The 21,195-nt window shown below is 53.4% G+C and overlaps 1 long non-coding RNA gene across 1 annotated transcript; it reads right to left on the bottom strand.

The window, feature by feature from the left end:
- Positions 1-2,456: 2,456 nt before the first annotated feature.
- Positions 2,457-20,946, bottom strand: LOC117979341 (uncharacterized). Its single transcript, XR_004670096.3, has 3 exons — positions 20,608-20,946; positions 19,293-19,470; positions 2,457-3,846 (listed from the first exon to the last, which is right to left on the bottom strand). It is a non-coding gene; the product is annotated as an uncharacterized LOC117979341 (long non-coding RNA).
- Between the last annotated feature and the right edge of the window lie 249 nt (positions 20,947-21,195).

The raw sequence follows: 21,195 nt of genomic DNA, 5'->3' as shown, positions 1-21,195 counted from the left end.
GGGCTTGGTGCAGCTGCCTGTCTGTCTGCAGGGCTGTCGCTATGAGGTGGACCACACGGTCAGAAGAGAGGGCTGTGGATAGAAGCCAGCATGGGCATTTAGCTCCATGATTGCAGGCAAGCCAGGGAGCCACTCTGAGCCTCAGTTTTGTCACCTGTAAAATCTCAATAATAGCAACTCTCTGATGGGATAGTGAACAAAAGTGAGCTAAGCCCTGGGTAACCTGCCTGTGCTGGGTCTGACACTCAGTGGCGCATCCCCCCAATTACCTCTTCTCTTTCCTGAGCTTGAATTCAATGCATTACTCATCCCCAATGAAGTTCCAAAAGAGAACCATAGCACTTTTCTCCATCCTCCTGCTCTATGCCCTGGCTGCCCCTTGGGGATCAGCTCAGGCATCCATCCCGGGGCCAGCCCTGCCACGCCCTCCATCTCTTGGTTTGGCTCTGGGCTCTTCACCCTGGGCCAGCTCTGCACGCCTCCCGGACTGCCTCAAGGCGTTGGTGACAACTGTTTTTGGCTGACACGCTCTCACAGTCTCCCACATAAGGGGAACCATGAGGCTGGTGCCCAGCCTCCTCTGGCTCAGCCTGCTCTTATCTGGGTAGGGCACACTTGCTGCCCCTCTGCACAGCTCATGTGGTGGCGGGGGACCAACCTTCTCCAGAGACTGGGAGGGAAACATGCACTCCTGGCCTCCTGCTAACACAGGGCTCACAGCCTCAGTCCTGGTGGGTGGTAGGGAGGAAAGAGATGTCTGCAGTGGGTGGGTCCTGGGGAAGGTATGACCTGGTGCTAGAGGATGAGGGTACAGATGGCCTTTGGAACATGAGGGCGCCTCTGTCCGCAGGCCCTGCTTGCTAGGGTCACTGTGGGTAGGGTCGTCTGCTACTCGTAGCTGAAAACTCTCCTGGCAGGCTTCACAAGGGACAGCCTGACCTCACCCCCTCCCTCATGCCCTGGAGTGGCAGCTGTATCCTCACTGCCCTGGTGGCACCTGATGCCCCTTGTAGTGTTGAGTTGGGTGAGGGGGCAGATTCTGTGTATCCTGTTCTGGTGGCACCAGACCCAGGCAGCAGACCTGGGTGTCTGTCCAGGCTCCACCTCTCCTGGCCATGTGGCCATAGGCAGGTCACTGAACCTCACGCCATCATCCCCGAATCAGGAGAGCGTGGTCTGTGGCACAGATGTGTGAGTGTGGCAGATCATCAGGTGTGCCAGAAGCAAGTGACAGGCCGGCATCCGGCCCTGGCTCGGTGTCCGCATCCCTTTCAGGCTCTGCAAGCAGCCTCTGCCTACCTGGAGAGCTGACAGGATCAGGCAGCACCAAGGGTCTTAGGAACAGAAACGCTGGTGATCAACAGCTGCCATAGGTCAGCGAGGGTCCCCCATCCACAGACAGGTTCATCACCAGGCACAGGAAGTGCAGCAGGGAGAATCCAGAAGATGCTGTATGTTTAGTAAACAGTGGGGTGGAGGTCGCTGAGCTCAGAGGGACAGACCCAACGGCATTTTCAGCCTTGCCCTGTTTCATTCACCCCAGCTGCCCTTGATGCTGTTGTTCCTCTTTTATCTGTTCCTTCTTGCTTATTAAAGATCTTCTTGTCCCTAGAATTCAGAGGTCCCATCTCTCCAGCTTCTCTTTCCCTATCCCTCAGCCTCTTTCCTGGAGGCCTCATACCCTGACTGTTGTTTGATGCTATTTATTGTTCCCTGGTCCCGTCACCGGCCCCATCTGTCCCAGCTTCCTCTCCCCTCCCTTCCATTTCCGTGTCCTCCTGTCTCCTTCCCTTCCTTCTCCTTTTCTCACCTCTTCTCTCCCCACCCCCTTCCGCCTCACTCTCTGCACTCTCCCTGCTAAGCTCATAGCTGCCGGATGAGTGTGTGTGTGTGTGTGTGTGTGTGTATGTGCAGGTGCAGCTGGATGAATTGACCTGAGGAGGAGGTGGGGTGGCGGGCAGGAGTGCTCTTCAGAGCAATTGACCTTGCTGCCATTTGGAGATGGATTGGAGGAGCCAGGCTGAGGGGAGTGGCCCAGGTTGCAGCTGATTTCAGCTTCCAGGAGAGAAAGCGCACAGTCAGGGGATGGATGTGAGAAGGTGTCTTCTGCAACTGTGCAGGGGTAGAACCCACGCCCTCAATGACCCACAGGCAGGTGATGGGGAGAGGGGCAGGCAATAGTCAAGCATGGCCCCTGGGGTCTGCAGAGGAGGAGCAGAAGACTGGGGAGAGGGTAAGAGCTCACTTCAGGACACATTGGAGTGAGGCTCCGATGGGGCGCCTGGAGGTGCAGGAGTTGGGGTTCACTGGAGGCCAGGACAGGGCTTGAGCTGGAGTTAACCTGAGTCATTCTCAAATGCACACAGAAGGCCTACTGCCTGCCAAGCACTGTGCTGGCTATACCAGCTACACCACTGCACATGGGGGCAGTTAAGACCATAGGAATGAGAGTGAGGGGTGGCCCCTGGGCACCCACATCAAAAGGCTGATAAGGAAGATGTAGCTATGTGTGTGTGTGCGCACACACACACACACACACACACTGCACCAAAGTCCTTCATCTAAAGCTTCCAGTCAGATTCAGAATAAAGTGGCACCCTCCCCTGTGGCCTCCAAGGCCTGTGATGTGGCCCACACTCCTGTTCACCTTGAGCCGTGGGCTGCCTTGCTGTTTCAGTCCCCTCCCAGACCCTGGCCCTGCTGTCCCTCTGTCCGCAGCACTACCACCCTGGCAGCGATGGTGCTCACTCCCCCACACTATTAGCATCTCTGACTTAGACTGTCTTCTCCGAGGGGCCTTTCCTGACCTCGTCATTGTGAATATGGCCCTATGTGATGCCCTCCATCCCCGGACTCTTGAGTTTTCCCCACACTACCTGAAATTGCGCTAACTGCAGATGTTAGTCCATTGTGGACTGCTGTAAAGGAATATCTGAGACTGAGACTGGGTAATTTAAAAAGAAAAGAGGCTTATTTGGTTCACAGTTCTGCAGGCTGTACCAGCATGACACCAGCATCTACTCAGGTTTGGTGAGGCCTCAGGAAGCTTTTACTCATGGTAGAAGGCAAAGGGCGAACAGATGTGTTACATGGCGAGAGAGGGAGTGAGAAAAAGAGGGGGAAGTGCCAGTCAATTTTTTTTTCTTTTTTTTTTAATTGAGACAGAGTCTTGTTCTGTCGCCCAGGCTAGAATGCAGCGGCGGGATCTCGGCTCACTGCAAGCTCCGCCTCCCGGGTTCACGCCATTCTCCTGCCTCAGCCTCTGGAGTAGCTGGGTCTACAGGTGCCCACCACCATGCCTGGCTAATTTTTTGTATTTTTAGTAGAGACGGGGTTTCACCATAGCCAGGATGGTCTCGATCTCCTGCCCTCGTGATTCGCCCGCCTCGGCCTCCCAAAGTGCTGGGATTACAGGCAGGAGCCACAGTACCCGGCCTCAGGCTCTTTTAAACAATCAGCTCTGGCACCTCGCTACCGGATCCACCCCCATGACTCAACACCTCCAGCTAAGCCCACTTCCAACACTGGGGGTCACATTTCAACATGAGATTAGGAGGGGACACACATCCAAGCCACAGCACCGTTTGTTTGTTTGTTTGTTTGTTTGCTCCCTGTCTCCTCCATTGAACACATCTTTCCCAGCACAGGGACATGATCTATTCAAAGCAGGATCACCAGTGTTTGGTGCCTAACAAAGGCTCAAAACATACTTGTAGAGTGACTGAATGAGGGACCAAGGGACGGGGAAGGTAGGACATGTCGGGGCATCTGTGGATCCCAAGGCAGGACTGGATTTCACAAGAAAGAGAGTGTCATTCTGCCAAATTCATTTCAGATGGACGAAGGCTGTAAAAGGAAAAAACAAAGCTATTAACACCACAATAGCAAAAGAGAGGAGCATATTTTCATGATCTTGGAGGAGGGAAGACCTTCCTAAGCAAGACACGAAATCCAGAAGCTATAAAACAAAAGCCTGACAGATTTGACTACATAAAAATAAAAAGCTTCTGGCAGGGCGTGGTGGCTCATGCCCATAATCCCAGCACTTTGGGAGGCCAAGGCAGGCGGATCACTTGAGCTCTGAAGTTTGAGACCAGCCTGGGCAATATGGCAAAACTCTGTCTCTACCAAAAATACAAAAAAAAAAATCAGTCGGGCGGGGTGGTGTGTGCCTGTGATCTCAGCTACTTGGGAGGCTGAGATGGTAAGATCACTTGAGTCCAGGAGGCGGAAGTTGCAGTGAGCCAAGATCGTGCCAATGCACTCCAGCCTAGGTGACAGAGTAAGATCCCATCTCAAAAAAAATAAAATACTTGCAATCCAGCACTTTGGGAGGGCTGAGGCAGGTGGATCGCCTGAGGTTGGGAGTTCAAAACCAGCCTGACCAACATGGAGAAACCCCGTCTCTACTAAAAATACAAAATTAGTTGGGCGTGGTGGTGGATGCCTGTAATCCCAGCTACTCGGGAGGCTGAAGCAGGAGAATCGCTTGAACCCAGGAGGTGGAGGTTGCGGTAAACCGTGATAGTGCCATTGCACTCCAGCCTGGGCAACAAGAATGAAACTCGGTTTCAAAAAAATAAGTAAATAAAATAAAATAAATAAAAAGCTTCTGCATAGCCAAATACATGATAAACCAAGTTAAAAGATATCTGATGGACTGGGAGAAAAGACTGAAACCATGTGCCACAGACAACAGATTAATATCATAACATATAATGGGGTTCTATAAGCCAGTAAGTAGAAACTCACATAACCCGGTAGAAAAAAATGGGTAAAGGAAAGAAACAGGTAGCTTGTAGGGTAAGAAATTCTCACAGCCAGCGAATGGCTGAATAGATGCTTAACCTCTCCAGTCACCTGGGAAATCAAAATAAAACAGCAAGAATACACTGGGGGCAAAATTTAAAGGAAGAGTAGTGCTGCACTGGCAAGGATGTGGGGCTCCCGGGATCCCCTATACTGAGACAGGGTGTGGTCCCCGTGGAGGCTGCGAGGCAGCTGGGCCAGCTTAGTGATATTCAAAAATGCACACTCCTTGGGACCCAGAAATTTCACTTTTAGGATGTTCAGTGCCTCAGGGTTTGCACGAGCAAAGGAAGAAAGTGGAGCCACCTAATTGCTCGTCAGCAGAGAGGAGGTTGCACAACAGAAAACTACGCAGCTAACACAAAGGCTGCCCTGCTGGCATTGAGAAATGCTTCCAACTCAGCCAGTGAAAATAACAGCAAGATGCATGACAGCATGGGCAGCATGGGCTGGTTAATCCTGCGTGTGCAGTCACACGGACATATACACGCACCTGCATATGTAACTGCGTGCAGTCATAGATATTTCTGGAGTGAAATGTACAACTGTCAATGGTAGGTAGCTCTGAGCAGTGGAATGGAACTGAAGGAGTGATTTCCATCTTTATTGTTTCACTATTGCAGAATTTAAGCAACTAAAATGTATTACTATTATAACGTTTTAATAATGAAAAAATAACAGCACTAAAGAAGGGTGTGGCTGGGGTGTGGAGGGCTGTCAGGTCAAGGCAGGAGAGGCCTGAAGATTGTGCACCAGGTTGAACCCTCAGGAGCCTGCAGGGAGGCTGCTGGGCAGGGGCATGGTGGGTGGGAACTGGGCCACAGAATCCCCAAGGGGGCCAGCCCGCTCCCAGGCCACCCCACAACTCTGCGAGGCAGGCTCCTATGTCTCTACTCTTCTGCTATGTAGAGAGATGCAACCCAAAGTCTCTTCGGCAGGGTGGAAGGTACAGAGCCAGGGCCCACCATGCCAGGCACACTCTGACCCTCTCCTGGTGCGGTCAGAGGCTTGGGACCTGGCAATGTGAGGTGGCAGAGCTTTCACTGAGGCAGCACCCTCTCGGCTCAGCAGTCCTGGGTGGGGTGCAGTTCCGGTGCAGCCTCCTCCGGCTCCTGGGAATTTCAGGCTCCCCTTCCCGCGAGACAAGGGCCGTCTCCTTATGGCGGCCTCCACCATGCCCGGAGTGGTGCACAGCTTAGTCCTGGACATGTGGCTATAGCAATGGGTGAGGCCTCTGGGCAGATATCAAGCCAATGGATGACTTTGGACATCTGCACTTTGGAGGAGAGAAGCCTAGCTGGAGACGGACTCTTGGATGGGACTTGGAGCCAAGAGCAGGTGAAGACACCGGGGAGGGTGTGTTGAGAGGAACGACAGCCCAGCACAGAGTTCTGGGCTCCCCCATGAAAGCATAACCCAGGAATCATGGTCTCTGAAGTCCTGAGCTCTAAGGGGCAAAGACTCAGGAGGGCAGAGACTTGCCCAAGGCCACCCAGATAGCACCTCGGTCTGCCTGGCTTCCTAACTTGCTAAGCTCCACCAGTCACTCTCCTTGGTGTTTCTATTTCAGACTTTATATCTCATCTTTGTTTTATTTTCTTTTACTGCCCTCCTCCATAACAGCTAATTTGGTGATTTAAGACAGCAGCACTGTTTTGTCTTTATTTCTGCCTCTAACCTTGGTCCTTGGGGTCAGAGGCTGATTGGCTGGAGGTTTGAAAGGTTGGAAGGAAATTGGGAACAACTGCTAGAGGCCAGAAACTGAGGAGACGCAGCCGGGGACAGTGGGCAGACCAGTGCCCCGCGGTCCGCTCCTTGGATGGGTGCTGACCAGGGGTTGGAGCACAGGGCAGCCCTGTCTGCTCACACAGCTGAGGATGGGGCTCCAGTATAGAGAAGGAGGCACACACACCAGAGCTGCAAGACAAGCCATGGCTACTGCCTGCTGGACGCTTGCTTCTCCTCATTTTGCCTACATAGCCCCACAAGATGGGCGCCAGGGCTCTCTTGCCATCTGCATAGGGGTTAAGGGCACAGACAGCCAGGAAGGGGTAGGGCCAGGCCTGTCTGACCTTGAGTCTCAGCCTTATAACCACCAGTCAGTAGTGGCCCCAATATTAGGCTCGTGTCTGCATGTACATTTTTCTACATGTTTTCACTTAGGACTTACAATGATCCTATGAGTTGGGTATTTTGGGCTCCATTTTATAGACAATGAAACAGAGGCCCAGGAAGGTCAATTAAGGTCACCCAGCCAGTAGGCTCCAGAGCTTGCATTCTGACCCAGACCGTGGTCCTGCCTCTCTGCGTCTAGCCCAGTCCACCTGCCTGGGGAGGGGTGCAGGGAAACGAGCAATGCCCGGCCAGTCTCTCTTCCTGATGGTGCCCATGCTTTTTCCTTTTCCATTTCTTTTTCTCCTAACCTCAGTTTTCTTATCTGTAAAATGGGGGATAAGCTGCCTTCATTCTAGGGTTATCGTGAAGATGAATGCCAACGATGTATATAAATTTCTGGGCTTGCTGGCCAACAGGTGGCTGATAAGCATGGTTAGGAATATTTCTGAGGAGACTGGTTGTCGGGATTTTTTATGCAATGGCTTTAGGCAGAGCACCTAACCCTAGCTCTTGGTCATAAGATTCGGGGGAAAGCATGAATGGCACATCCTAAGGGCAGAGACAAAGGGCAGGGAGTGACTGGAGCCACCTGTGTCTGCAGGTGTGTCTGCGGCCTACGGGGGTCCTCTCCAGGGCAGGGCCTTGGCTTATTGGCCTCTGTCAGCAGTCATGCACAGGAGGTATGTAATGCAATCTTGATGAATAGGTGAATTGTTGTCCATGAGTCCCTAAAAACAGACCTGCTTCCTCTCTCTCCTCTCCCTCGTCCATGTGTGTGCATGCTCGCTCACACATGTGTGCACACACAAGCACACTGGCTCACTCACCTGGCTGGAGTCTTATCGCACGTCTGGGGCTGCCCTGGGAGAGTCAGGTGATGTCACTGTCTGCAGCAACTACCCAGCCCACAGGGACTCTTTGAGTGAAGCACAGGGCAGATGTTCATCAACTGTTTGCAGAACTGCCACCTTGGGCCACAGAACAGGGTTCTAATGGCACTTGTCCTCTCACCATCACTCCTAAGTTTCTGCTCAAGTGTGGGGAACTGCGAGTTGTCTGCCTTTGTGTTTTCCCCAGCGATCTGTACAGAAAATGCTCAGGACTCGCTAACTGGATGGATGCATGAAAGAATGAAGTGGATCCAGTTGGGTAACTGACATGAATGAATTCTATGTAAGATGAAAATGGTAAGCCACGCGAACCAGTTAGAACACAAGCTCACTATTGTTGTAAAATACAGGCTTGCTGTAAAAATGACAAAGTAACTGTCATGAAACCAGATCAGAGTCTACTGGCCCCTCACACGGCAGGCTGAATGGAAGCATGATGGGCTTATGTGGCATCACCATGGCACCGTGGACACAGGCTCTGCTGATCACAAGAATCAGCTTTCACCGCTCAGTCTAAGGTGACTGCTCCCCCTCCTGCCATCACGCCCACATTCCTGCCAGCAGGAAGTGGGAAGGGGAAGTGGAAGGCACTCCTTTTTCTTTTGAAAACATGGCCCAGAAGTTGCTGCTGTTCAAATCTGACCAATCAGACTTATTCCGTGGGCCACACCTTGCTGTCAAGGAGGCTGGAGAAAGCGGTCTTTAGCCGGGAGGTCCTGTGCCCAGCTTAAACTCAGAAGGGCATTTAATAAAGCAAGAAGGAGAGACTAGACATTGAGGGCATCTTGTTCACTGTGCCCCACCTCATTTTGAAAGATGGAACAGCCTGTGCATTGGCAGTGTGTAATGGGGTAGAGGCATCATGCCAGTGTGACTCTGAGTGAGGGGAAATGGCAGGAGAGGCAAAGAGGGGCATTGGCATTGGTGTGAACAGACTGAGGGGTTCAGGGGTGTGTGGAGTCTCCCAGAGGTAAGGTGGAGAGCCCCTGAGCCCTCTGAGAGGCACAAAGAAAAGAAGAAGGCTGCAAAACAGCTGGCCTGTGGCCTGCCCCATGCCAGCCTGTGTTTTAACCCAGCCACACAGACAGAGGGCACGAATGGGTGGCACCAGACTGGAAGCTTCATGCACAGCAGATGTGCTTCACGGAGCCCCTGCCACGGCAGCTGCACCGTGTGTTGCCAGCAAATCTGAATGAGCTATCAGCATGTACAAAACTAGGAGTTTCCCAGTTTCCCTTAAAATACCAGCGACTCAGGCAAGGCCAGTCTGACTCTCTTCAGGGTAAGAGTTGGTGGCCCTGGGCAGTGGCTGAGGGCCCTGGCTCTCCAGTCCCTGCCACTCCCTACTGGCCCGCTTTCCTCCTGTAGCCCCTGTCTGCCTGTGCAGATGGGAGTGGGCCACCTTCTCCATGCCACCAAGAGGCCCCACTCAGTCACCCCAGGGTCTTGCAGGACACGTCCATCCCTGGAGAACAAACATTCAGCTCATTCACAGGTACTCAATGCCAGGCCTGTACCCATGAGATGGGTGCTAGCAAAAAGGGTGGAAATCCCTTAGGAAAGGAGAAAGAAGCTTCTCTCTTGTGGAGAAGCAGTCCAGAGGGAGGCAGGCCAAGACAGACGCAGTGGGACCCCCGCTGCACCCTGCTCCAAACGCAGCCCAGGCCTCGTGGTCCACAATGGGCCCCGGCACCAGCCATGCTTTCTACATTCCAAGCAGTGGGTGCAGGCGCCTGCTACCTGTCCTTTAAGGAAATTTCCAGAAGCTCCATGTAGCACTTATGCTCACAGCCAGTGGGTCACTCACATGGCCACACCCAGCCACTAGGGAGACTGGGCGGCCCTGTGCTCCGCGAAACACTAGGCCTGTGTCTCCAGGGCAGCCAGGAGAATGCGTATGGGCAGGACTCTCTACAGCCTCTGCCTGGGCCTCACAGATTTCTCCCCTTTTCTCCCCACCTCCGACCTCATGAGGTCGTGAAATACACATTCACTGCACAAAAGAGAAACTGTAGCCCAGAGAGGTTTCGTAGTGTGTGAGGCTTAGCCTCTGAGCGGCGGGCATTCACTTCACACTCGTATTTGCCCCTAACACGGGAGCCCCCACACAGCCCTGCTTGGTGCTTCCATGGTATGAATCCCCGCTACCATCACGGCGCTGATCCCAGAGACATCCAGACACCCGACAGTCACCGCTGACCTTTGAGGTTTCCTGCCACTGGATGGAACTGGTATTTTTTCTTCTTATTTGGGCTGCGTCTAGGGTATGATTTAGCACACGCTATGGAAGATGTGACTGAGTATATGTGTGGGATACTGAGGTCTGCCCTAGGAGCCCCAGGCCTGTGGGGACGCAGCAGCATCTCTGGAGCAGAGGAAGAGAGAGGCTGACACAAGGCTCTCCCCCTGGGGCGGAAGAGCTGCCCCAGAAGCTGAGAAACCTCCACAAAACAAAAACAGTTTGATTTCATCCAGCAACCGGTGACTTATTAGCTGCATTGTTTTCAACATCACCCCTGGCCTGAGCTCAAATGTGGCTTTATTTTGCAAGCGGCTTTGTGTGTGGAGACACATCCGGGGTTGATAATGTTGCAGACTGGGATATTTTGGTTCCTTATTGAAAGGGAAGATCTTACTGCCACCAGGCCCCGCCTCACCCTCCAGATTGGAAACTATGTGACCCTTACGATGGGGTCCCAGCTGGACACCTCGAGCCAGATTTCCGAGCTGAAAGGAACACTGGGCCTCCGGGGCCAAACACATGCTCTGCACAGCTGGTCCCGGTGTTTTGTCCTGTCCGTTAAAAACAAAGCTTACACTGAGCAAAGACTTGCTTTCAAATCAAATATTTGTTGGCACACACATGTGTCCTGTTGGTTAGGAAACATGTTTTTTTTTGTTTTAAAATTAGATTTCCCTGGAAAGAACAATGGCAAAATCAAAAGAGACAAGTGTTTGGTGGGGCAGAGAGAACAAAATCTTTTGCCCAAAAAGTCTTACGGTTTGGTGAGCGCCAAGCTGTTGGCGGTGCCTGCTTCCTTGGCTGGTGTCACAGGATGGGGTTTGCATTTGTCGAGAACAGCAAAGCTGCCACCTGGGTCCCACGGGGGGGCCCTGGTGCAAGGCATACTGGAAGCTGCGTCGGAGGCAGTGTCTCTCAGCTCTGGCCAGCCTCTGTTCCTCCCGCCTGGCTGTGGCGCTGCCTGAGGGTGCCCCGAGGGCTGGGAATCACTGGAACGATCCTGGATGTGAGGGTTCTTAGACTGCTCCTCCCACACAGCCGAGGACTCTGCCACGCTGCTGCCCTGAGGAGGGCCAGCACCTCCACGCAACCCCGCTGCTCTGGCCATAGCTGGGGAGGCCAGCCTCAAAGATTTGACCCAGGGTAGTTGTCAGTAGCCTGGCTCGAGTGTGGCACAGCGCCCAGGGTCTGTCCAGCCAAACAGATGCTGTCTCTTGGGGCTTTGGGCAGCAAAATACACAGAGAAGGATCCAGAGAGCAGACAGACTTGTGGAGAGCTGGCAGTGAGCAGTGGCCGGGGAGCAGCAGGAGCCACGGAGGGCCACACCATCCCGGAAGGGCAGAGGGTGGACCATGCGGAGGGCCAGGGAATGGGGAGGGCAAGGGCCCGAGACAGGCAGTGGAGGCCAGGCACAGGCGACAGCCAGGACTGTGGCCGGGCCTCTGAGCTGCTGCCAGGTGACCAGAGATGCTGTTCCATGGAGAATAGCTCCTGCAGTTGCTTTTTTGCATAGACTGAAATCTAAACTACCTGCTCATACATGCTTGAGGGGACATTTTCAGGACTTGGGCTCTAAGGAAGGGGAGAGATGAGAATAGTCAAAGTGTACTCACAGACAGCTCATTCCTTCTAGAGTTGTAGTCCCTTCCCCACCTCTTCCAGGAAGCCCTCCCTGACCACCTCCCTGCCTACAATCCTCGGCCCTCTCTTTCCGTGGGGTGTCCACAGAACTTGTTCCCAAGGGTTCCCAAGCCTCCTGCTGTGGCCTAACTCCTCAGCTTCATGTTTTACTCTAATCCCAGCCATGAGCTCCCTACAGGCAGGAATGGTTTCTGGGCATCCCTGGAGCACTGAGCGCAGGACTCAGGATGGCTGAGGCTCAGTGTGCACTCATAGGTGGGATGGAGAGTTGACTTGTACAGCCCATGGGTGGGGGCCTACCTGCAGACCTTGTTCCCTCAAACAGGGAACACTAGCCCTAATGGCCTCACAGACAGGGACAGGAACTCTCTGTGGCCTCTGCTTTTCACAGAACAAAGAGGGGGAGCCCTGGGCCTCCACCAAACACCACGGCTGTGAGGAGAACAAGACAGGGGCTCCAGCCTCCAGCACACAGCTATGCATTCCTGGGCCAGCCGCCACCCTGCTCCCCGGCCAGGTCAGGTTCTTTTTGCCGCCCCACACCCCCAGGGAGCACAGAAATCAAATTCTGATCTTCTTGAAATGAGCATCTGTCCAGTTGCATTGAGCTCAAAGGTTCAGTCCACCATGAGCACCTGCTTGGTTCTGAGACCTGGCCAGCCCCATAGGGTGGGCATGCAGGGCCCTGCACACCAAAGAACAAAGGACCACAGCCAACAAGCATCCACTGCACCCAATGCTGGGCTCAGCACTGGGCTGGCTCTGGGAGTCAGGGTGCAGGGCGAAGATGCAAGAGACATGAGCCCCACAGACACAGAACGGCCATGAGAATAATCAGTGACAGAAGCCCAGAGGGGCGGGGCGGGGCGGGGCAGGAAAATGGCATGTGAGCAAGGGGGCAGGTGAGAGGCCTTCCAGAAGGGCGGGACTGTGGAGGAATGACACATTCATGCTTCCATCCAAAGGGAGCAGCTGCTATTCAGCAAGAGCTGCTTGACATCTGGCAGGAATTGGCACCTAGGGTGGCCAGGTCTTCTGATTTTTTCTAGAGAAGGCAGAAATGCAGGGTGTGTATGTGTGTTATGTGTGCATGTGTGAGAGAGTGTGTGCGTATGTGTGAGAGTGAGACAGAGAGGGGGGTCTCCTGATTTTTCAAATATTTTCAAATTTTTCAGAATTTTCAAATACTGAAGGCTCAGTAAGTTTTGCTGCATCGAGTCCCCGGGCTGCCCCTCCACCCTCTGCAACAGAGACCCACCCAGGGACCAACTGATGTGATTCAGAAGGCGGTGGGTGACGGGGCTGGAGTCTGGAGCCCAGGTTTGTAACAGGCTGGGCCTATTCACTGCATCGAATAGGTCGGCCTCTTCATTCCAGGCACCTGTCATTGGCATCTGGCTTAATTCTCGCAAGACGCCTCTGAGATAGGTGTCATGACTTTCCTCTTTCTATGGCTGAAAAGGCTGTGGTTCAGAGAGGTTGAGTCACTTGCACAAGAACACACAGCTTGTAAGCAGCCCCAAGAGACTGTGCTGAGCCTTAGAGGTGTTGGAGAGTGGGGCTCAGAGCAGGGCAGTGATTTGCCTAAAGTTACCCAAAAGCAAGGTACAGGTGAGGCAGCTCCAGGTCTAGGATGGCCAAGCTAGTTGCTCTTTCCCTTGTATCCCCAAAGGTTTCCAACACAATTCCACAACAGCAGATGGGGCTAAATCTTCCCAGCAGGGCACATGGATGGGTGGAATCCAAGGGTGGTGGTTGGGGTTGGGGGGTAGTTCCCTTTTGTACAGCAAAGCTTTCACAAAGCACATAATCACCTACCAATATATCTTCTTGCTAAGCCTGAACTTTAATCCATCCAGTTTCCGCAGCCCAACCCACCTGCATTGCATTTCTGGCAGGATGTGGAAGACCTAAGCCAAGGGAATCTCCCTGAGCTCATGGCTTCTGCGGGTAATTAATGACACTTGCAGCCTAAATGTAAACTGTTGCACATCTGTCCAATGTGGCTTGGGTAGATCCGTGCCTTGAGGCAGGGAGCTGGCCTCCATGGCCTCAGGTAACCCTTCCAGCTGGGGACAGCAGCGACCGGGTGACCTCAGAGCCACTGTTCTGCACCCCCGAAAGAGGATGGACCTTGAGGTCACTGGTGTGGCGGAAGAACTGCATGTGCCTTTCTTTCTTGTAAAGTACGTGTCAATGCCCCATTCTCCTGCCAATCTTTAGGAAGCGGCACCTTCGAGGTAGGTGGACTGCAGTCTGGCCTCCCTAATCTCTTCGCCTAGCCCCCTTCTCCGCTCTCCCCACCACCCTCCATTCAAACCTGCTCTGAATCAGTTGCAAGGATCTCATAAACGCATGCCCACACACAGAGGCACAGATCACTGAGAATGGCTTACAGCATGCCCTGTCAAGGGTTATCTGCATTTCAAAAACTATGGTTACTTTACCCAAAGGAAGGAATCTCAGGCATTGGCAACTATAGATTCTGGGACATTTTCAATTTCTACCTACTTTTTTGCAGTGCCTGTCCTGACAGGCCCCCTTGTCAAAACATTTATTATTATCCTTCTTCATATATCACCAGTTTTCAAAGCTTTTGCATCCATTAAAAAAATACTTCTACCTTTCTAAAAAGAACTTGGGATGAAATCTGGTCTCGCTTTCACTCTTAGGGCCTTGGCACGTCCTTGCCATCATTAGTAGGGCTTCTGCTTGGTGGAGCCCTGGTAAAGAGACACCCTCGGCCAGGCGCGGGGGCTCACGCCTGCAATTCCAGCACTTTCGGAGGCCAAGGCGGACGGATCACAAGGTCAGCAGATCGAGACCAGCCTGGTTAACATGGTGAAACCCTGTCTATACTAAAAATACAACAAATTAGCCAGGCGTGGTGGCATGTGCCTGTAATCCCAGCTACTTGGGAGGCTGAGGCAGGAGAATCACTTGAACCCGGGAGGTGGAGGTTGCAGTGAGCCAAGATCGGGCCACTGCACTCCAGCCTGGGTGACAGAGCAAGACTCCATCTCAAAAAAAAAAAAAAAAAAAAAGAAAAGAAAAATAAAGAGACACCCTCTACTTGGTGGGGGCCAGCTAGCCACAGGAAGAGCCTCCCTGAGCCTTATGGCTGTGTCAGGAAGAAGAAGATCAACAGGCCCCATCTCAGGGCCAATGAAGCCCGCCACTGTCTGTGGACACACAAGCCCATCTGTGGAGGACTTGGGCCATGTTTCAAGCAAATAATGTTTATTAGGTCCCAGGTCAGCCCATAAAAGCTCTTGGAATCCAAAATGTGCTTGAAGCTTAGGATCATTAGTTCTGGTTTTCCAATACTTTGCTCGTTCATTCATTCAATCCCTCATTTGGTCAGCAAATGTTTACCAGGTGCCTACCAGATGTAGGGGTATACAAATTAGGTTTAGGATGCAGTTATATGACCTGGGCTAGAATGACAGTGGCTCTAACCAGACATAGGCTGGCTCCTTGCTTGTCAAAGCCACAGCTGGTGCATTGCTCAGGCCCCTCTACCTGTTGCTCTGCATTTCTGGAGCGAGCTCCTGTTTGCACGGTCCGCACACCTCACACCTACACTGCTCATGCTCCTGCACCAGCGGGAGGAGGTGAAAGAGGAAAGGCACAGCCAGGCGCCATGCACAGCCTGCTCATTCGGACTCCGTTGGCTGGAACTTGATCACGTGGCCACAACCTGCTGCAAAGGTACTGGGAGCTGTGGTCTTTATTTTGGGTGAACATAGGCCAAGCTAAAAATCAAGAGATCTCTTACTGGGAGAGAGGAGGAGAGAATAAATGTTGGGAGACCACTAGTAGGCTCTGAAAAAATTGGTGAATAAAACAGATGTGCTCCTGTGCCATGGATCTCACAGTCCTGATGGGGGGATGGGGACAGCATGAAATAACAAGTGACCCGAAGAGTCAGTGCTTCCCTCTGTGATGAGGGGTGCCAGGGAAAGTGCAGGGCACTCAGAGAGCAGTGAATAGGGCCTCAGGTCAGGCTTCTTGAAGGAGGGGGCATTAGCCTGCAGGACGACAGGCTGGAGGAAGGGGGGGTACACTGGGGAGGCAGAGGGAATGGCATATGCTAGGATCTTGTGGCAGGCAGGAAGGCGGCTGGCCCTTAGGAGGACTGGGGAGGAGCTGGTGTGGCCGGGGTTCATGGGCGATGAGAGGGGATGAGAGGCAGCACTAGGACAGGCAGGGCCTGTAGCCCAGTGGGGCATCTGGAGACCCCGCCCCGCCATCAGGACACTGGGAAACCTCCCTGTTGGAGGGTGGGGATTGGCTGGAGGGGCGACACAGCTGCATGTGTAATTTTAGATCACTCCACTCTATTGCCTGTCTTCTCTGGAAACAGGGATCCCTGGAGCTCAGTAAAGGTTACAGGGGTAAAGCAGGGGAAGTGGTCCCACCTGCCCTGGAGGCAGAAGCATGGACAGAGAGCTTTGCTGGCTCTACCACACGCTAGACATCTTGTGCCTAATTAGAATCCCAGAAGGCTGGCGTGGAGAAGACAGACAAAGCATCCAGTCCTGCTCCTTTGTGTACAGATGAAGAGGCTGGGCCTAGAGAGGGAGAGGGGCCCACCTGGGTCCCCCAGCAGGGTGGTGGTGGTGCTGGAAACAAGATGGACTCTTTCTGACTCCCTTGGTGGTGGTAGTGGTGGGTGGCAGGACCTGGGCTGGGGTCACTGGGTCAAACTAGTGTCACCTGGCCCCTGGGAGCTACCTATCTGAAGCAGCTCCAGAAACTTAAATTTGCTAATTAATTTATAATTCCAGCCCTAAGCCATAAAATCAAACCACACACTGAGCTGTCCACAGTTGCCTGACAGCTGGCCTGTCTGATCCTGGCTGTCTGCTCACAAATTGGTATTAGTGGCACCAAGAGCAGATTAACATGGTGACCAGGCACCCAGAAACTTGATGCCACCCGCTGGGCTCACTAAAGCTGTCAGTCTCCCCAGCTGCTAAGCTGTCCAGGCACCCATGTCTCCCCAAGCTTGGGTTGCAGAGCAGTCCTGGGCCCAGCAAGGAGTAGGACCTTTCTCAGCCATCAAGTGATGCCATTGGTCAAATATATGTTACAGGAGAGAAAAGCATGGAGGCATTGCCAGGAAAGCAGTACTCAAATTTCAGAGTTTGCACAGGGCTTGAGAATCAGTGGGGACCATGGGCATTCATCATCCTAGCCAAAGCCCACACTGCAGAGCCAGAGAACTGAGCCCAGAGAGGAAAGAGCTGTGGTGGTGTCATACGGCACAGGACTATAGCTCGGGCTCCCTCCCCGACAACCTAATGCTCTACCTGTTCCTCTAAGTGAGAATGCCGCTTTCCCATCATCTCTGCCAACCTGCATTTTTCTTTTATGTATTTGTTCACCTCATCAAATCCTACCTCCTGAGCACCTACTACTGTGCCAGACACTGTACAAGGCCCTAGGATACAGGAAGCAATCATTGTGGGAAGAACTAGAAATATGAAGAGTCATTCTTGAGGTTAGTATGATATACATTAGTGAACAAAGGAAGGGAGGGCGGGAAAACATCTCAGACAGGATGAGCCACGACATGGGTTGCATTAGATAGGGTTGGAAAACACCATGGTACAGTGGTGTAAGCAAGGCATTTTCCCTCCTGTAAAATTCCAGGGCCAATATGGTCACTCTGACCTGCAAAAGCCTTGGACACCCATGCCCCTTCTACCCACTACGTCTCTGGTCCTCATGGGTCAAGATGGTAACCAGGGCTCTAGCCATCAGGTCTGCACTCCAGGCAGCAGGATCAGAAGGACAAAGAAGAAGTGGGAAAATATATGTTCACAGAAACACTTGTATAAGAATACTTAATGTCAAGAACTATAAAGGGTCTGAAATTTTACTCAACTTGAAAGGTAATGAGTTAGGCTCTTGAGAGGCTGGCAGAAGATGCCAGAACCATGAGTCAGAGACAAAGGATGTTATTCCTCACAGCACAGCAAGCAGCATGTGTATCAGCATATTTGCATCAGTTCCTTTTGCCCCAAGTCCCACAGAACAGTGTGAATGGGCCCAGATGGATCCTGTACTTGCAGTGAATTGCATTACAGGAGAGGACCCCTGAGCTTAGGGAACCTGGATCTTTTATAATGGGAAGCAAGCGTGCTTGCCCTTTGCTCCAGAGGGAGACGCTTGATCTTCCAAAGCTGTCTGCAGTACAAACATCCATGAAAAGATAGGTCAGTCAGTGCCTTACTCATAAGATGTGTAGAAATGCGAGAGACTCATGGGGAATTGTCTCCCAATATACAGCAGCTTTATTCATAATAGCTCCAAACTGGAAAGAGCCCAGACGTTCATCAACAGGAGAAGAGATATATTTATGCAATGGACCATATTTGTGCAATAGCCATCTTAATGGGTGTGAAATGGTATCTCATTGTGGTTTTGATTTGCATTTCCCTAAAGATGGGTGATGGGCGTCTTTTCACGTGCTTGCCGGCCATTTGTATATCTTCTTTGGAGAAATGCCTAAGTCCTTTGCCCCATTTTTTAATCAGGTTGTGTTGTTGTTGTTATTGTTAATTATAGAAGGTTTTAACCAGGGTGGTAACTTAGATTTATGTGTTTGGAAGATCCCTGTGGTGCCCTATCTGGAGTGTGAATTGAAGGCAAGAGTGAGAGTAGCATGATCAGGGCGGAAGCCGCTGCAATGATCCAAAGATGACTGATAGTCTTCACCAAAAGAGAACCACCGAAATGGAAAGGAAGGGATTGGGGAGAGAGGCATTAAGGAGCAAGAATGGGCAGGCTTGATGAGCGCGTGGCAAGGGTGGGGAGAGAGGGGAAAAGTCAGGGCTGTCCAGGTAGTTGACTGATGACCAAGTACATCACCATAGAGAGGGCATCCTATAGGAAAAATTTGCAAACCCTCCTCTGGTAACCCCTGTCCCCATGAACTCCTACAGAAGCAGCTGCACGGGACCAGCATCATCAACTTTTCCTGTTTGGTGATTTTGTTAAAATATCTCACCTAGCTCTGAGCACTCCCTGTTCACCTACCTCTCCCTCCCATCCCTCCATCACGTCTGGGCACCTGATGCCCCTTATCTCTTGGCCCCAGTGCACGTGGGTTATCCAAATCTTCAGTTCCAGGCTCATGTCTGTCCTTGCAGATTGACAACCTTCAAAAATGTCTCCAGCTTTTGGACCCTGGCTCCCTGGACTGCTTTTGACTTTGCCTGCTGCCCAGGTTTGGTTGGGGTCTACTTGCATAGTGGGTATCGATTGGGGTGGGTGTCCAGCTGATGGCAGTGTGTCCAGTATGTGACCTGCCCCTAGCCACTGCCAATTAGCCCAGGATGGGGCCACTTGAACCAGGCTGAGCCAAGCAGAAGCCTTTACAATTCCCCATGCACAGACTGTCCCCAGACCAAGAGAACCCAGAGACTCCAGTGTCCAGCTGGAACTAGAGCCGGCACCCCCAGTGCCAGCCCTGGCCACCTCTGCCTTGTCTCCATCCCTCCCGCTTTGCTCCACACACCCCCCTCCCCGGCCTCCTTATGCTGCAGCCTCAAGACCATTGCCTCTTCCTGGAAGTCTCTCTCACCTCCCTCAGGTCTCTGCTCAGGTGTCACCTCCTTCGAGGGGCCATTCCTGTCGCCCTGCTGGCTTCTCCTGGAGGTGCTCTCGCTGGTGTCCTACGAGGCCAGAATCTCCTGTTTTGTTCCCTGTGGAACCGTCGGAGTCTAGAAGAGTGCAGGTGCGCAGTGGGTCCTGTTACATTTCTGGAATTCAGGGAGAATGAGTAAGGATGGTGCAGTAGTAGCGAAACTCACAGAACTCTGCCTGCAGGGGCCATTTTCCCCAGCGAAAAGAGCTGCCCAGTGAAATAACAGAGGCCTGGGGCTCACACCTTAATGGTGAAGGGCTTAGTCTGGGCCAGGTGACGATCTTCACCTCTCTGCCTCGGTTTCTTCAGCTGAACAATAGGAATAATCACTTGCCTCTTAGTGCGATTTTGAGGATTAAATGCAGGAATGCGAGTAGGCTTTGGACTTCAGTCAAGGCTCAGTAGCATAATAATGGATCAGGAGCACGCAAGCTCCAATTCGAAGCACTTAGGGAATCGTATTATTCTCCCAATACCTGATTTATGTAATAACAGAACTCCTGCTATCACCAGCTAGGCACGGTGGACCAGAGAGGGCCAGAGGCGACCCCAGGCTTGCAGCCGATTTGCCAGCCCGGGCCGCAGGTCGGGACCGGCGCCGGCGACCCCGCCGAGGGCGGCCGAGGGCGCGGCCCGGCCCGCGGGGCGGCTTTGTGCGTCGCCTGATTTCCATTTCCCCAGATAAACACGCGGCGGGGGCCGCGACCTCGGTGCCTAGCAAATGCCTCGGCTCCCCGCCCCGCGTGGGGCCCGCGAATGAGATGATTTACTCCTGTTTTGCATATTAATTGACCTAAATGCCACCCGTTCTGGGAACAATTAAGAGGCCCTTTGGCGCCCGGGGCCACGGGCTGGCGGCGGCGAAGTGGCGGGCGCCCCCTCGGGGCCGCGGGCCGCGCCGGGGCAGGGGGATCCGGGGACGCGCGGCCCCCACCTCCGCCGGCCGCGGGCACAAAGCGGCCTTTGTGCGGGCGCCGGGCAGGGCGTTTCCGCGCAGACAAAGCCCCCGCGCCCTGCCCTCCCACCCTGCCTCCAGGCGCCCGAAGCCTCGCAGAGGACAGGCCTTCATGCCCTTCCCTCCCCAGCCCCGCGACGTGGGGTGCCGCTTTGATCTTCGCTCTTCCCCGGAGGCTGAGTGGCTCAGTGGCTCACAGGTGGGATCCGCCTCCTACCCGGTCACGGCCGTGCCCTTGCCCTTGGCAGTGCGGGCGGCGCGGGGACAGCGTGCCTCGATCCAGGCCTCTCAGCCTACCTGAGCCGGAGCCACGGAGCTGGGGATGCCCGCGCAGCTCTGCGCCGTCACCCTGTGTCCAGGCGCACTGTAGAAGGGGGCCGACAGGAAGAGGCGCTGCGCCAGAACTGTTCCTTCCAAAGCACACCTGCTTCGTGCCTTCCTTGGGTTTCCACCGTAGGAAACTGGCACCACCTCCTACCCCCTGCTGGGGCTGGAAACAGCGCCACCCCGCTTGACTCTTTTCCCTGTTGCCTATGGCTCTCACTCCACTCTTTCCCGCATTTCCGCAAGTCCTGTGGGTTCCAGAATACCCCATGTCCTCTCTCCATTTGCACTACCTCTGCGCCTGTCACCAGCACAAGGGCTCCAACTCTCCCCGGTGGCCACTCCGGCCCTGTGGTTTCCCATGCGGGTGCTACTGGCAGGCTTTCAGGGGGTAAATCAGACCCAGCTGCTTCATCGCCCCACCCCCCACGCCAGCCCTTCAAAGGTTTCCCTTTGCACTCAGAAATCTACTCCTCTTTCCATGGGCCCGGGGACCCCGTGGGAGTCAGCATTCCTGCTGCCCCTTGGCCTCTAGGAGCTTGTTCCAGACCTCTTTTACGA

Source organism: Pan paniscus, chromosome 13 (assembly GCF_029289425.2).
Source record: "Pan paniscus chromosome 13, NHGRI_mPanPan1-v2.0_pri, whole genome shotgun sequence".
NCBI classification, from domain to species: domain Eukaryota; kingdom Metazoa; phylum Chordata; class Mammalia; order Primates; family Hominidae; genus Pan; species Pan paniscus.
The sequence above is the reverse complement of the archived record's forward strand: the minus strand, read 5'-3'. Positions and strand labels throughout refer to the sequence as shown.